Raw genomic sequence first — 12,076 nt, forward strand, 5'->3', positions numbered from 1 at the left:
TCAATAAAGTTTGCATGTTCTTCTATATACTTGTTTTACATAGATGCTTTTGTGTTTACATGTATATTTGATGCAACCTAATCCATGCTTCAATTATGATTGCTTGTATCTCGTAGTTTGCTCCCTTTTGTTGTGCAGATTCTGTGTGTAGCTGGATCGGCTTGGAGAGTAAAGAGCTGGGAACGGGATACAAAGCGAGAAGGACAAGGATCGACTAAGCGCAAGACACCAGGTTGGTTGATCCTCTTTCTATTCTCTCTGTGCTTTCATAAAGATGAACATGAAAACTTTGTCATTCAGTTGTTGCTAAAGTCTGTCACCTTTAGAAAGGGTTAGTGTCATCCGCATCGGATACTTTTCCCCACAACAGGGGGGAAAGAAACATTGTTGAGTAAGACTTGTGGAGATATTTATGCGTGAGTCCACTGTTGAGGAGAGGTCAAGTGTGCTTGCACTAAAGAAAAAGGTCAAGATCGGAAATCTCTGTGTGAGGGCCATTGAGAGGAGTGTTGGGATGGGGTCCCCTGGGTTAGTTTGGGGTTAAGATAACCCAAATTTGGGTACAATTTTGTAAATAATGTAAAGTCTTTGCAATTTGCAGATGCGGAGCGCGTATATGAATAGGAGTCAAAGGGGGTTAGCCCCTTGTTTAACTAAAATTTTGAGTCAGTTTTGAGATTCACCCATGGTCCGCGGACCATGGCATTGTATGAAAAAAGTCTATAAATAGTGAGTCTTGGCGAAAGGAAGAAGTAACTAGAGGGAAAAAAGATAGAGAATTGGGTTGATAAGAGAAGCTAAGGCAGGAAGGCTCTGCTTCCTATGCTTAGATAGAGAAAGAAAGGCTCTACAGCTGAGTGCATGGAGGCCTAGGTTGAGTCCAGAGCTGAGTCCGCAGATCCCTGTAGCTGTGTGCACAAGGCAATTTGAGTCTGTAATCCTCGAATTGAAGATCTATAAAGTCATTTTTCTAGAGAATTCCTGAGTATTTATGTTATCTCTGTTAATATTATATGTTGCTAATAATTGACATGTTTTATGAATTATTGATAAATGCTACGCGATTATCTTGAATCTATCTTAATAACGTATTCAATGAATGTTTAACAACTTCTGCGAAGATTTTGGTGATTTCCCTTATGTTTACTGATGACTTAAATAGATCTGCGTGAACACCAATTTTGGATTGCTTTCTGATGCATGTAAGTAAGTAAATCGACTGTTAGAGGTCCGCGAGGACTGATCATGGACCTTCGTGAAGGTCTAAAGGTAGTTTTAATAGAGTTACAGTAACAAGCCCTAGGATTTTATTGATCTACTTGAAGGCAGACTCAAGGTGCTGGAAGACATCACACTAGTCTCTAGATGTAGAAACTTGGTTCTTGCATCCTCCCATACTGCTTCGGGTGAGAGTGCAGCCTGTGCTACGTGGGCTGTTGCCAAAAGGGCCAGTAGTGTAGGGTTTTGTTGGTTGGTGAAGCTAACTCTGAACCTGGGTCAGGACCCCCTAAGCCAACAAATGGTTTCGTTGCCGGGACTGGGATCTACTTGAAAGAGATGTGCGATGTCGCATCTTTGGAATCCGACCAAGAAAGAAATTTAAAAGTGGTTGGATCAGAAGATTCACAAGTTCATGGTGCAATAAAATTGGAATTTGCGCCTGTCAAATGAAGAGTGGTTGAACAGGTATTTGTATATAGAGATACACGAGATCTTCTTCTACAACTTCCCCATTGAACTGTATGAGTGGTTAGCTAAATTGACAGATAGTCAAGGAAGGTGGAAGCTCGATAGTCCTATACTGTGGACTCCAGAATTAGTGCGATGACTAGAAGCCTTTGAAAGAAAGATCGTGCAAGTTGTTGATCACTGGCTCGATCAGATTATGGGAGGATTTGTTACAGAATTTGCAGTTGATACCTCAGTCAGCTATAGTGAATTGGAGCGACAATTTTTCAAAGGACTGCGAGGTAAGTATTTAAGATCATTGAATAGTTGGATTAAAATGCTGCTATGTGAAAAAAGGGTGATGCCATTACCTTGATGTGCAGAGCTACACGAACTGGAAAATTCTTTAGAAATTGCAAAGGATCAGGACCAGAGTATAGTCCATTGATTGGACCTCCTTGAAGTGACGATGAAGGGGCGGGGCAGACTACGCCATGAAGTTCTTTTCAGCTAATCACTCAGGGGATTCCTCGAGCAAATCATTCTTCCACTCCACCTCCACCTCCACCTCGACCGCATACACCTTCTCCCACACCTCCACCTCCACCACCACCACCACCATTCAACATGGTGAACTCAATGAAGATGCCGATCTTCGAAGGCATAGGAAGTGTAGATGCAAAGCAATTCTAGTTTGTTGTGAATGTTGTATGGACAGTGCAAAAGATCACCAATGATAATATAAAGAAGGCACAGTTAGTCACCACTTTGCGGGATTGCGTGCTAACTTGGTACATTAATTATTGTTATGATAATCATCTTGCAATGCTAGCAGAGACTAAGACGACTTTAAACAAAGAGTTTAGTAAACCTAAGTCTGTCTTACAATCAGTAATTGGATTTAAAGAGATCATGATGAGGGCTGATGAGACGGCTTGGGAATTTGATCAGAGCTTGAAGTGTCAGATCAGAGAGGCTAACATGCATATCATAGATAGCCAACATTGGAATGGTTTATAGCATCGTTTTTCCCCACTTAAGAATTTCTCTATCACAACAAAAGATAGAAACATAGGTAGAAGCCTTGGAGATCGCAATGAGGCTGCAGACATCACCTATTTAAGATATGATCCTGGGAGTACATTAGTTCCACTCATAATTAGAAAGCTTACACCTAGAGTTAAAGAGTTTGAAGAAAGACAAGGAACCTAAATCAGAAATGTGCACAAAATTCTGGTGTTTTAAGTGCAAGGGCCATGGGCACGAGAAATGTCATTATCTTGTGTATGTGAATTATATTACAGGAGGGGGGCCAATTACCCTGAAGCCAGAATCCCCGGCAAGGACGAGCGTGGGGGCTGCACTATGTTGTGATAATTTTCATGTTGCTGGACAACATGTGATGGATAATTTCCATTTACTTCAAAAGTTTGTCTAGACATCCCAAAATTTTTTCTGTAACTTCTGAAAATCTGTGGGCCACGAAGGTTGCCACTGTCGAAGCTATGAGATAATGATGGAAAGAACCCCTACTTACCATATGCAAGCATAAACTCGGCCTCCAGATCAAGATGCTGGAGGACTGCGTGGAGGATATCAGGGTTGAGGAAGGGGCCGAGGAGGAGGAGGACCTGGTAGAGGTCGCGATCAGATTATCTACTACCACTGTGGATAACCGGGGCACTATGCATGAGAATGCCAAAATACTACACATACATCATGTCAATACTGCAGACAGTTTGACCATACTATAGAAGAATGCCAGGTGCTAATAGCCAAAATGTAAGAGAAGTAAACACAGCCTCAACAGCCTTTGCAGAATTTACAAATGATGAGGGTTGAGCCCCATGAAGAAGATCAAAGCGTTAATATTGAGCTAAGAAGTGGAATGGTGAATGGCGCTGATAAAGGTAAACAACCTAAAGGAGAGGAATGGGTCCACAAAGCACCAGAGAAAGAAGCTGGCGTTGATTTGGATCGCGATAAAGGAAATATTTATGGATGCCAAGAAGAGCTTCGCTGAGGCCTCCACCTCAGGAAGCCACGACAAGATGCAAGAAATCAACGCACCTGCAGAGGTTGATCCTTCTATACTCACTACAGTTTTGCAAACTTGCATGAAGCTTCTGTGTGATAGAAAGGTTGTGGAAGGCCTACAGGAATTAATAAATAAATGCGCCAGCAAAGAAAAATCCGCTGATGGACACTGCATGGTTAGAAAGATTGGCAAGCATAAGGCACAAACAGGGCGAGAGATGAGGCTGACAAAGTATATAGGTCATTATGAAATGGATCAGGTCATCTTGTATCCAGGGTCCAATGCGAACTTATTACTGAAACAGACATGGGAAATGATGGGGATACTTGCACTACAGTGGTCTCCGATTCAGCTCAGGATGGCGAACCAGTAGAAAATCATTCCCATGGGATGATTATATGGAGTAACAATTGATATTGAAGGTGCGAGCACTGTGGGAGACTTCAAAGTTATAGAAATCGTTAATGACAATAATCCCTACCCCACACTCCTAGGAATTGACTGGGCTATTGATATGAATGGGGTCATTAATTTTAAAGAAAAGAAAGATGACATTTGAAATAAATTCGCTTTGAGTTATAACTGGATCCAACAGAAGGGACGCGCTATACTGAACCGGTCCACGATTATGAGGAAAGTGATGATGAACTGAATCAAATTTACAAAAGAACAATGCGAGATCAGGACTGGACCAATCCAACAGCAGACGGGTGGATTATATGGGACTGGGAGAGTTCTTGCACCTATGGTTCAGATGAGGATTTAGAGCATTGGAAAAATCGGTTACATGAAGTTTCTACATTACGACGCAATATGATGACGAATTCGTTGCGCTGTGTTTTGTCAGAGGTAAGAAAATTACCCTATTATGATGGTTTAAATGGTGTAGATCTGTTTTTGGATGAATTTGAGTGCGAAGTCCCTAAGGACCACTGCTTCCAAGCATTAGAGTTGGCAATTTGCACTACGCCTGCGCAATGGTGGGGTATGCATAAGGATAATTTTGCTGGATGGTGAGATTACAGAATGATGAAGATACAGTTTGGGTGTGCTAACACTAGAATGACTAAGAAGTATAATGGAAGGGACGATCCACACAATCACCTAGTGAAGTGGGCTAAAGCATGGGGAACAAAACCGCAGCCAGAGTGGGTACACATATTTTGTCATACCTTGGATACAATCCCCATGAACTGGTATCTTGAAACAGAGCTCTGCCATGGCACCACAGAATGCGATGTATTGAAGGAAGGGTTCTTATTGATTTTCAGTTTTGAGGATGAGTTTGCAAGCATTGACAAAGCACTATAGGAAATTAAAGCAATTATCTTTAGAACACCGACGAAACCTATGGAATGGACCCAACCAGACTGGAGCACCCAGCTATGCCACACACTAGAATGCTATAATGTGACCACTAAAGAGGAAGATGATGACGCAAGGAACATTAATATTCTGGAGGCAGAAGGACATTGCGAAGTCAAAGGCCCACAAATAGAAAACCCAGACACCTTCGCACCTTTGAAGACGAAGCAAGTAAACATTGGCACTAAAGAAGAACCAAAGTTCACAAAAATTGGAGATTATTGGGATGATGCTACACTAGATAAGGTTGCTGAATTACTTTGCGAATACCAAGATCTTTTCCCCACTAAATTTTTGGATTTAAAGGGCATAATTGACGATTTGGGCGTTATGAATATCACGCTAAAGCCAGATGCAAAGCCTGTTAAACATAGGCCTTATTGCCTTAAACCTAATTATAAAGAAAAAGGTGTGCCAAGAGTTGGATAAAATGCTATAGGCAGACACCATAGAACCTGTTAAAGAATTTGACTGGGTGTGCCTAATGGTGGTCCAGGAAAAGAAACAAAAAGGTGAAATAAGGATTTGCGTAGATCTACAGAAGCTTAATGACGCATGTGTTCACAAGCCATTCCCAATGCTGTTTATAGATGAAGTGTTAGATAATGTTGGAGGGCATGAGGCCTATTCCTTTATTGATGGGTTTTCCGGGTATCATTAGATCAAGATCGCACTAGAGGATAGGAGAAAAATTCCCTTTGCGATGGAATGGGGTTGATTTTAGTACACTGTGATGCCATTTGGATTCAAGAATACGCCTGTGATATTTTCCCACGTAGTCATAACAACATTCAAGATATTCATTCATAAGTTTCTGGAAGTATACTTTGATGACTAGACGATGTTTGGATTAGTAAAGCTCCATGTAGCAAGTCTGCTACTAATGTTGGATACATGTCGCAGATACCAGATCGTGTCGAATTTGAAAAAATGCATATTCTATGTTCCTTTTGGGATCCTGCTGAGTCATGTTGTGTGCAAGCAAGGATCGATGGTGGACCCTGCAAAGACTGCAGTAATTATGAACTTGGAGGCCCCTAGGAATGTCAAGCAACTACGCACAACACTGGGAGATACGGGATAATATAGAAAATTTATCAAAGCTTATGCTCAAATTACTGCGCCTATGGAGAAACTGCTAAAGAAGGATGCGACATTTGGGATGAAGAATGTGAGCGCAGCTTAGATGTGTTGAAAGAAAATATGGTCACTGCTCTGATCTTGGTATTGCCTGATTGGAAAAAGGAGTTTCATGTGCTCGTGGATGCCTCTTGCATTGTGTTGGGTGCAGTGTTAATGCAGGCCAATGAAGGAGAAATGGACCATCCTATAGCCTTCGCAAGTAGGAAATTATCAAAGGCCGAGAAAAATTATTCAATGACTGAGCGCAAAGGGTTGGCCATGGTGTATGCACTGCAAAATTTAGGCATTATTTGTAAGGAGGACATTTCAAGATGTACATAGATCATTCTGCCTTAAAGTACCTGGTCAACAAGCCTGTTCTGGGGGGGGGCAAAATCTATAGATGGTTGCTATTATTCTAGGAGTATGAATTTGAATTCATAGTGAAGCCAGGAAGGTTAAATGCGACACTTGACCATCTGTCGCGGATTGAAACAGGAGAGGAACCTAGTAATCTGGAGAAAGGGTTGCCATATGCACAAATCTTTGTGGTGCGTGTAGAGGATGACCATTTTTCAGAAATTATTAACTTCTTGACTACAAGGATGGCACCGGACGGATATACAAGTCAGCAGAAGAAGGAATTAGTAGTGCGCATGGACGAATTTTCAATTATTGTGAGACATTTGTAAAAAATGGGTGTGGATGAAGTATTGCGAAGATATGTGCTAGACTTTGAGAGGGACAACATTCTCTCTGAAGCTCATGGGGGAGCTACGGGAAGCCATTATGCAGGCAAATCAACTGCCTAGAAGATTTTGTGCAGAGGTCTATGGTGGCCAACATTGCATAAGGATTCCAGGGCATATTGTAAGGCGTGTGATGCATGTCAAAGAATTAGAATACCATCGCAAAGAGATTAGTTACCACTACACCCTCAAGTATCTCTACAACCCTTTGAGAAGTAGGCACTTGATTTTGTGGGGACAATTCAGCCCCCCGGAAAGAAAACGGGTGCATGCTATATTATCACTGCGACGGAATATCTAACTAGATGGGCAGAAGCATAGTTGGTTAAGGATCGTACAAGGGCTATGGAAAAAAATTTCTTGTTTGAGGATGTCTTAACCAGATTTGGATGTTTGAAGCTGTTGATGAGTGATAGAGGTACGCTCTTTCTGAATAAAACGAACAACACGTTGACGGAGGAGTTCCAGGTCTACCATAAGAAGAGTACACCATATCACCCACAGGTGAATGGAACTATTGAAGCCTATAACAAGATTTTGGAGAACGTGCTGACGAAGATCTATAACGTGCAGTGGAATGACTGGGATGTATTCATACCTATAGTTCTATGGGCTTATAGGACTACTTGTAAGAAGCTGACAGGGAAAACATGGGGTCGAAGCCATAATGCCAATGGAATAAATTATGCTTAGTCTGTGCATAGCAGCTTTGATAGATATGGCGGATCGTGAGGCCTTGGAAGAATAGCTTGCATATCTCATGGAGCTCGAAGAAGACTGATTTTTGGTAGGATTCCATCAACAAGTGCAGAAAAAACGTGAAAAAGCATGGCATGATCACCACATCAAGCTTCACACATTGAAGGTAAATGATCTTGTCTTGTTATATGATAGTAAATTCACTAAATTTATGGGTAAATCCCAGATGCATTGGTTAGGGCCATATTTTGTCAAATAAATTACAGATGGTGGCGTAGTTCAGCTCGTGAAGCTGAATGGGGCATCCTTCCCGAGAAGAGTGAATGGGAGCAGATTGGAGTCGTATATAGGGGATCCTACACAATGACTATATTGCAGCAGGATAGTCTTAGTGCTCCAGGTAGTTGCAAGGGAGAGCGAGACTATAAACTACACTGACTGGTTTGAAGGAAAACACAGCGAGAAAGCTACGTGGAGAGTGAGAAAGATGCAACCAATGAAGCTGTGCCATGTGGGAAGGTACCATGCAGTCCCACAGGAAAATGACCGTTGAAGTTATTGTTCATGACTTGACGGTCAGAAGAGGGTTAAGTGGAGTGGGATGGTGGCAATTAAGGAAAAAATATTTGAAGATCTGCTGCGAAAACAACATTTGTTATCAAAATTTGTGGAGAACGGTTAGATGTGAATTCAAAACCCCCTATAAATTACGTTTTGTCCAACAGAAAACACTTTGTGCTCCAAGACTTGTTGCTGAATTTATCTGTTTTTCACCTATGAGCCAAGCATTTTGGGAAGATTTAGTTGCGAGCCCGGTGTTTGCCAAATTGCGTGAGATAAAGTAGAAACTTATTCTTGAGAAAAATTTTGCACCAAGCCTTGCTGAAACTGTTAGTGTTGGCGATGTTGTCTCTGATGCAACAACCCCAGAAGTTTTAAGTATGGAAGCTCTACCTACTGTGCCTACAACTCTGAGGTTGCCTAGGTCGAAGCACACCCCTACCAGAGAAAACCAACCAGCCAAGCTAAAACAACCCGCGAAGGATAAGCAGAAGAATGTGCTTGTGCACGCATCCCCAAGGAATCATACCGAAACATAGAAAAAGCAGAAGAAAGATAAGCAACCAGAGAGAGTAGTGGACCTGGAGGTGGAAGACTTTTAGGGAAAGAAGGATATTGATGTCTAAGAAGTGGAACCCATGATGAGGTTGCTAATGTATGTCCCTCCACGGAAGGGAAAAGCAAAGGTAATGAAGGACCCTGATGCTAGGACGTACCAACAATATCCATGTCCCTGCTACCCGAGAAGGTCCCCTTTGAAGGTCCTCAGCTCGCGCAGATCCTGTTGTTAAAAATGGAGGATTGGGACCTTGTAGACCACACTAAGTTTCCACATTTGGCGAAAGACAAATATATAAGAAAGATTTATTATGAAGAAACGAGTGTTACAACATTGGAGCCAATGGAATGGGTTCGCAGAGTTGAGCAGTCGGGATTGTTGAACATGCTACTAGTGCCACATTATCACCGCTCTAACATCAATACCGTGTGTGTGCACCAACTCCTCACTCTAGTGCATGATGGGTGCTTATGGCTAGGAGAGCCTATTCCCATCATAGACATGTTGATTCACAAAATCATGTGGCTACCTTACAAAGGTGCAAAATTTTGACCTAGATTATCATTGATGTCAATATGGCAGTATTCTTGATGAGTAAACAATGTGAAGCCAAGCAGAGCGGATCCATGAAGAAACAGGAGAAAGAATCCAAGGAGAAAAGCCATCAGAAGAGGAACACATCAGAGGAGTATTGAAAAATATTAGAGCAGAGAATATTGGAAGTCATAGGAGCTATCAAGAGAAGCATGTCAGAAGAGTTCATTGGAAATAGGTTATCGGAAGCCATCATGTAGCCAAAGCGTAAGAGGAAGAGGTCATTGGAAGCAAAGAGGAACATATCAGAGCAGAGAATATTGGAAGTTGTCAGCTGTGGAGTCATATTGGATGGCATTAAGAGATGAGTGACAGAGATGAGTTTTTCGTTCTAGCAGAAAAGGAATCCGGAGGAGAGCCGTGGAGCCATCGATGGTAGAAGATCTATGGTCATTGGAAGCGAATCAATTCAGGGCGTTAACCAAGATGAAGGACAAATTTAAATCTATAAGCGGGATTTTGTGCGGATGCAAAATGGTAAGTGGTATTTAGAGGAGATCACCCGATTCCATTCAATGGTTGACACATAGCAACTAGAGGAGAGAGAAAAATCGCTCATTTCGGGCGGGTAACTCTCATGCAAGTAGTCGACCTGAAATCGCTGTAGACCATCAGATTTTGGGGGTTGAAATCTACGGTGGAGAATGAACCCGATAAAGTTAAACCTCAAGAACTGTGTCCAAGCAGGTTACAGCATCACCATTGTAATACGCCCTAATGCTATATCGCATCCGTCGTATCAGAGGTTATGCATCACAAGTTATAAAGGAATGGCACACTATAAATTACAATTGCGATATATATATACGGACCCGATGAAATTATTAAAAATAGTTTATAATCATATCGCATCCAGTAGGGGCAATCAACAATCAACCATTGCTGATGTTATAGGCACGACGTATAAAAGACCTCCAGAAACTTGCGATTGCGATTGAGATAGTGACGTGGCTGGTGGGACCGCCCATTATGTATTTCTAACTATGTTAATGGGGCATCGGCTAGGTTGCGATTGTGATTGCGGGATTATTAATGTATATTGTATGAATATTAAAAAAAGGGGGGGCCTTTATGATATTTTCTTTAATATGCAACATTATTGTGATTCAGCCTCTCTTCCACATTAACGTGTCCTATGAGTATTGATGGATTCTAAGAGATAGAGGAAGCTGAAGAGTGAGTGCAGAGGAAGCTGAAAGATCAAGTGAGCGTTGAAGAAGCCAAAGCTCAAGCGAGCAAGGAGGAAGACAATGGGTAGGCATATTAGGCATATAAAATAGAGAACAAGGAAAGTTTAGTGTTGCTGGCGAACTGTAAGAAAAAAAAAGGGAAGCCGAAGTTTTGACAGAAGTGGAAGGAACAGGAGGACAAAAGTAAGTCATAGGTCCAGCAGGGTTGGGAGCAGAGAATTACAACCAAACAGATCCAGACAGTTTACAGTAGAGGGTTAGAGCCCTTGAGGTTGGTGCCTCAGAACTGAAAGGATTGGTGTCCTGGGAGTTGGTGCTCCTAAATTCAAGGTTGGTGCCTTGACAAGACAGAGTTGGTGCTCTGGAGGTTGGAGCCTCACAAAGAGTCCAAGTTGGTGCTTGGCAACTGATTGAAACCATATATATATATATATATCTATATATATATATATATATATATATATATATATATATATATTTGATTTATTGCAGAGATCATATTAATAAAAGCATCTATTCCTGTTATCTATTTCTGTGTTCCAAATATAATTTTTTTTAACTAATAAAATGATAATTGAAAAGAAATACTAATTCACCCCCCCCTCAGTATTTCCAACACAAACGCTACCAAGGAGTTTGGAGGGAAGGTCGGGGAGAAAGAGCTTACAGAAAAAATGAAGAAGGAATACAACCTCCTCAAGAAGTCACAAGGGTATTCCATTTTCTCTATTACAGACTAGGAAGTTCAATTCGTTGCCCAGATTTTAGCAAGAAAGGTTATGAGAAAATTTTGTGCAGATGAAGTTCCAGAGCTAGTAGTTTCACTTGCTGTGTAGTGTGCGAATGGTGTATAATTTAATTGGGCTAGGTACCTTTGTCAGCAGTTCCTAGCAAATTTCTGTGAGGCCCAAGAGGAAACCAAGCCATTCTACTACGCTTGATTGTTGCTATTAATAGTGCTCGTTGAATGGATATTGCCGAAGGATAGCTTATTTCCTCCTCTCAAGGAAGGATTGCCGAATGCCGCACAATTTACCTCTTTACGGTCTACAAAGTGTGTTGCGCCAATTACAGAAACAAAGATATTTTGGACATTTATGGAAATTGATCTCCATATGGAAATCAATCAGCGTCCAAGGTTGTCCCCAAACTTGTTCACAAAGTTGTCAAGCATATGCTGCATTCAAGGCTGACTTCCACATAGTCTATATCCAAGCATGGAAGGATCCAAAGAAGAAATGACACTAGTTTCCCTACTTGGTGTCAGAAACGGGTGTACATGAGATCGTAGGATTATGGCCTACAAAGTGGCGTGCCCCATCTGAATTAGATGTTGGAACAAGTACGAGCGTGGAAAGTTCTGCTATGCAGAAAATAAAGGAGGCCGCTAAGAAAGCAGTGCGTACCCTAGAAGAACAGAAAAAGAGGGAAGCTGCAGAAAAGGCTCACATAGAGCAAGAACGAGCTACTAAGGAGCAGGTGGAAAAAGAGTAGCGTAAGTCGTAGAAAGGTGATAAGTCACCTTTGTTGG

Source organism: Pinus tabuliformis, chromosome 5_2 (genome assembly GCF_031772625.1).
Source record: "Pinus tabuliformis cultivar Carrire ecotype Pingquan chromosome 5_2, CPIR1, whole genome shotgun sequence".
NCBI classification, from domain to species: domain Eukaryota; kingdom Viridiplantae; phylum Streptophyta; class Pinopsida; order Pinales; family Pinaceae; genus Pinus; species Pinus tabuliformis.